Below are 6,228 nucleotides of genomic sequence, written 5' to 3'. Positions count from 1 at the left end.
TCTTTAATATTAAAGGACTGAAAAGTAATATCTGAGCTTTACAGCATTAATATCTTTTTTATTTGAAAGGAAGAACCGAAACTGGAGAAGACAGCTTTTCAGTTGTTGTTGCCATTTTTAAATTGTTGTTTATCAATAGAATTTATTAATTTCGTAGATGAAAAGAAAAAAAGAGAGAGTGATGCATACAGTACGTATTGCATTAATAGCATTTTCAATTCCCTTCATCCTTCAAGTTCCTCCGGAAACCGGTTGTGCGCTAACATTGACATCGGGGTCATTCTCATCGGATGCGATTTTTCCGCTTGCGAAAACTCTCACACATACGAGTACCTTATTGGCTAGTTGTTCGCATGTAAATATTTTCAACCAATCAGATTGTCATTCGCATGATACTCGAGTGAGAATGGACCTGTGTCTATTCGACTGAGATAGGATTTTATCAAACTCCAATTGTATAAACGAAATGCTGTATCAAATGCATATGCGGATGTTTAGTAAGTATAAGTACTAACTCTGAATAAGCTTATAAAGTGTAGAGTACAAAATATTGTAAAAAAAAATAAAAAAAAAAGAATCGATTCTTTTTCAAAAACGAACTTGATGAATCGATTCACAAAAAAGAGTTGATTGAAATATCGATTCGTTCGTTTTTCGCACATCACTAGCTATTGTTAGAGGAAGCCATTTTCTGTATTTGGCTGCGCGGGATTTCATATTTTATCATCATGAAAGTTTTAATTACAGGTAATTCTTATTAATTAAAGATTTATAATATTAGTGTACGTTTCATAGCAGTATATAAAAAAATTACATGAAATTTTTAAAAAGATTAGTGAATTTTATTAAATATCTGTGAATACCACGCGTTAGATTTTAAAGTAAATAGTTTGTAAAATGTATGTATTTTAAGAAAATCGTTATAAAAATTCATTTATCAAAGTTTTTCTCTGCTTCCTTAGAAATCCTTTGTTTGATCTGCCGAAATTGTGTGAAGCAGTTTAGTAATGAAAGTTTATTTTAGTGACATAATACAGAGGTATCTTTTTTTTCTATGAAATATATTGCTAATTAAAATTTATTATATATAGAAAGATTAATATTGAATTTTCTTTAAAATAGTGAAGAGGTTTTGATCATGTCTAAAATAATTTGTTTCAATTTTATTGTAAACTAATCTAAAAAAAAATTCTGAGAGAAATGGAACAAATTTAGATAATATTTATCATTTTCATTCACAGTTACTGCATTCATTATTATTCTTTTAGGTTGTCTTAACTATTGAATAAATTATGAGCATGCATACTTTCAAAAAAAATTTTTATTCTATAGGTGTATCACAATTATGTGCAAAACAATTTGTACTCAATAATTTGTTTTATTTAAAATACATAATACAAATACTATAATAAATTAGAAGATAATTCAGATTAGCAAGTTATATTAAATTTAAGTTATCTTTATTGGATATTAATATGAAATTGAATTTTTTCAATTATTTAACTTCTCAAACTATATCTATAATTGTATTTTTTTCATTACCCTAAGATTTTTGACAGTTTACATGGACAATGTAAAGCAAACTTTTCATATTTCTTCTTTCTCTTCATAAAATACTTTTTTACTAGGTGATTCCTTGGAGAAGTATTTGGCTAATTACTTAAATGCTGAATGAAAATGGGATATCGATGTTTGCACACCCTGGAATCAATGTGGACAAATTAAGTGTGCAGTTGTGAAGGGACGATTGTGTTTTTGTCTTAATTCATGTTGGTAAGTTGAAATGTAATTTATTTACATATTTAATGATTATGTATCTAAACCATTTGTTGGCATTGTTAGTATCTTGTGTAACTATTCTAATTCAGATACTTATTTATTTTTTTATTAATATTACTTATGGTTGTGCTATAAAATAATAATTTATTTTGCTTTTCTTAAAAATAAAGGAACTAATGATGTGCAATTGGGTACAATGCCCAACTTTAAAAAACTGGCTTGTGTGGTTAATAAAATTTGTGGGGTTATTGGGGAGATTTTGTTTGGTTATCTGTGGAAGAATAATTCTGGGTAGCCAGCCGCCAGGAACTAATAAAAAGAGAAGGGAACTCAGAAGGTATAACTCGTAACCACCCCCGGACAACTATCTACATGTGTTGTTTGTTTTTTTTTTGTTATTAAATTTGCAAGTTTAAAATCTGTTTAGCACCTTGGCGATTGTAGTTGGCACGGCAGATCACAATACAGAAATATTTCTGAGTTGTTTTTCTCGAACGAAGAGTTTAGAAATTTCTCTTGCTGAAAGATCAGCGTATGCATCTACATTTTGTTAATCTTGAAAACGTCACTATAAAGCGATTCAATGAAGTAATTAAAACTTTGTGAATTTTACTTGGGCTAATGTTCTGTGAATCAGCTTTATCTGTGGATGAATGTATTGGTTAAGATCACATACATTTAAACTGCCAGGGCCATATTCAACTGGCAAACATCTTTGAAGAATGCATAGCAAAGTTGCTAAAAAAAGAAGTGTATTTATACACAACTTTATATACTAATAATATAAAAATATTGTAATCTTGTCTTGACATTTAGCCAGATAACCAGAACTCATCCCATACAAATAAGAAAGAGTAGTCACAGTCAGATATCTGTTTAGAAGAGATTTGGGTCCGTTAACGAACTATTCACAAAATATCTTTTCATAAAAACGGACATTTCACAAAATAATTTATCCTTTACTCAGACCCTTCACAAATTCGTTTATCTTCATTATTGTTTTGTTAATCGAATAAGCCCTTCCCGGGGGGGGGGGGAGAACGGCAGATGTAATCTAAATCAATTTTGTCTTCGGCAGACACTTCTTCCTTTATTCGTCCGAAATGAATATTCTGCGTTCAGCAGTATAGGCAAAATACCAAATATTTGTATGTTGCATCTCTAATTTAGTAGCAGCAATTGCTGTTTATTTTTTAAATTTTAATTTTTTTAATTATAATTTTACAGTGTTGGACATAATCTTGTAAGTCTTTACAATTTAAAAACTCCTGGAAAAAGTTTTTTTTTTTTTTTTGCAATAACAGACCCTATTTGCACAAATTCACAAAAGCAGGACCCTGGTTGAAAGAATGTGACTTAACGTTTATTTTATATTCACAAATTACAAGTAATTTTTTTCCAATTTTACAAATACGGACCTTTTACAGAATGTCTGGACAGATCCCTGACAGTACTTGAACAGATTTAGTACTATGATGCTGTAAAGAAAAATATTCAGTAGAGAGTGTTTTTTTCTAATATTCTTATCTGTGCTACTTTACACAATGCAGAAAATTTTTTAGATGCAATAGAATATTTTATGACTAGTTCTCTCTCTCAATGATTCTGGTTCTACCCTTAAAGGACAGAGGGAAGATTGTTTAGAGCATTGTACCTGAATTATAAATACTCTTCCACTTTAAATGCCTTTGGTAAAATATACTAAATGAATAATGCTAATAACGCTAATGAATAATGCCAATTGCTATTTCTAAATAGCAATGGGTATATGTTCAACACTAAAAGAGATTATAAAATTTTTTAGATTGCACGGAGATTGGTCTAATTCTATTCTTTGTTAGCTTAAATGAGATCTAGACTTAACAGAAGCTAATATGAGTGTCTCAGTTAGTATCTTTCTCTTTTATTGCTATAATGTTTTGATTATTCGGAGAATTCTATATTTTTAACAGTGGCATTATACCTTAATCGTTGTGAGTTTTTTTTCCCCAACTGTATTGTTATAGTATGGATTGTTTACTGTTAGTACAGCACTGTTTATAAATTATTACAGTATTAATAAAATAATTAAAGTCAGAATGAATTAAATGATCTTTTAATGTTTATCAGTATTTGTCTTTAATCACACCATGGTTAAGGAAAAGACAGTGCCCTACCAGTTAGTATATTCCTCTTTTATTAATAATATATATTCTTTTACTTTGATTATTTCAAAAATATTTATTACTTTTGTTTTTATCAGTGGCATTTATTGCATTCTAAATAAAAACTAATTTAATGTTTGATCTAGATACTAATAAGTTTAGAAAATTAATTTATGATTTTATTTTTTATTCTTGTAAAAGGTTTAGAAAATAATATTCATTAAGGAACTGGTGATGTCGACAGAATTTAGATGATTAGATACAAAAAAACTGGGAACAGTGCAATCAAACCTGAACAATGGACAAACACATCAACATGTACTGGCTCATCATTAAAAGTCAGCGTGGGGTTAACACAACATGCACATTCCATGATCCATCATGGACTCGTGCCTTTAAGAAGCCTACGTGGCTGTCTCTAGGGTAAACGGTGACTCAACAGTGCACACACCAACTGAACAATTGGCTGTGGGGTCATTTATGTTGTGTAAAGAAAATATAATAAAATCTGTGCTGTGACTAACTATTAAATGCTGTGATGTAATGTCCTGTGATTGTCTTGTTCTTAAAGCCATTAGTCTTTATATGTAAACCCTGATTGATGCTTAAATAGAAATATTAAATAATATTAATCAGACACTTTCCCTCTCTTTCAGATGTAAGTAACCTGACTAAATTGGGGATCTGCAAAAAGAAAAAATCGAGCAACAAAGCTAATGTTGCAATAATTTACACTCCTTTTTTATGTCTTGATTTTAAAGTGACAGATGTGTCAAATCCCCGAGTATGAGTTTGAGTGATGCTTCCTCCCAAAAGAGTTGTGAGACTACTCTGAAAGTGTCGCAAGTATGCCATATGCGTGGAAAAAGATGGATATGCCAGATTTAATAATAAAAAAATTTCTGTTAATCTGTGCTTATAACTTATACTTCTGTGCTAAAAGTTCTTTCACTCTGTAATTCAAATTGATTCAAACTAATGTATGCAATCCTTTATTAGATTCACAATTTGAAGAGTTGTGCTTTTATCTATATACTTAACCATTGGTTGAAATCTTAACAAGGTATCTTGATTACAATATTAATTTGAAGCAACTTGTTCTCTTCTAGCTTTTGCCTGGATTCTGCTGATGATTCATGTTTGTCCCGGGGAATGGTCTCACAGCATTGTCTGCTTAAAGCTTTTCTGTGAGATATATTTACCAGGACTTGATTTTCTACAATGGTTTATGCAGAGTCTCATTTAGTTTGAAGAATATCTCTGTACCGTAACAAGATAACATTTCAGTCATTGATTTTGCTATATGTATTAAATATAATTGTATATTTTTTAAATTCATAAAAATAATTAAGCTCTTTATTTTCCGGCACGGTTGTCAGTTATAAATATAACTGAAGTCTTTGATTGGATTCTGATCCACTGTAGAATTTTAAAGTAACATGATTTCTATTTTTTTATCTAGAAAAATGCTTTTATTTTACAGATGACTAAGCAGACAATAGCATAGCTGCCAACTGTTCAGAATTTTTTGGATTTGTTCCTAATTTTTAAATCCAATCTGATATTTTTATAAAAATTCTGAATTTTCATAAAATTTTTGATTTTAAACCAATCCTTTTTTCTGATCGCCACAAGCATGCATCCTGTGATTATTGTGCTAAAGTAATTTTTAGTAGCTTTTTATTGGAAAATATTATTCCAATAGCTGTCTGTTGCTGATTATTTCACTAAATTATTATTTTTGGAAATTTTTTTTCTGTAGTATTTAAACACTTGCATCAGAAATATTTGTTTATGATGTAGATTATTATTTACCAGTGTTTTATAATTTGGAGATAAATAATTATATATTAATAGGAAATGTTTGTTTTTAATATATTATACCGGTATTCTTAATTATAAAACATTAATATTATAAGTTTCCCACAAAAGATAGTGTTTATAGTTTTGTTTTACTAATTTACATATTTAAATGTATGTCTATTAATGTTATGATTTAATAATTAAATTTTTATCTTACTCTCGTAATTAGTGCGTATAATTTTGTCGCATATAGTGTTCCTCATTTTTGATTCATAAGGTTGGCAGCTATGCAATAGTTATAAAGAAAGACTTAGCTGCTCTTTTTCTCAGGATGATGCCACTGATAGTGGTCATAGACCTTATATGATTGCATCTGCAAGCACCTTCATAGAGTCAAGCTAGCTACCATACTCTGTCTATTGTGTAAGAACGAAAACAAATATACGTGCTTCAAATTCTCAGATCCAACTTGAATAATTTTTTTTTCTTCCTTTTTTATACT

At 29.4% G+C, this 6,228-nt stretch overlaps 1 long non-coding RNA gene across 2 annotated transcripts; it reads left to right on the top strand.

Moving 5' to 3' along the window:
* Nucleotides 1-665: 665 nt before the first annotated feature.
* On the top strand, nt 666-5,279 carry LOC147804065 (uncharacterized). Of its 2 annotated transcripts, XR_015429231.1 has the most exons (3): nt 666-747; nt 1,629-1,773; nt 4,580-5,279. It is a non-coding gene; the product is annotated as an uncharacterized LOC147804065 (long non-coding RNA). The 2 variants fall into 2 exon arrangements; XR_015429230.1 differs by lacking the exon at nt 4,580-5,279 and having other exon boundaries at nt 1,629-2,297.
* Nucleotides 5,280-6,228: the final 949 nt, after the last annotated feature.

The sequence above is a fragment of the Parasteatoda tepidariorum genome, chromosome 9 (genome assembly GCF_982258835.1).
Source record: "Parasteatoda tepidariorum strain Cologne lab strain chromosome 9, Ptep-v5.0, whole genome shotgun sequence".
Lineage (NCBI taxonomy): Eukaryota > Metazoa > Arthropoda > Arachnida > Araneae > Theridiidae > Parasteatoda > Parasteatoda tepidariorum.
This window is presented reverse-complemented; position numbering and strand designations above follow the sequence as displayed.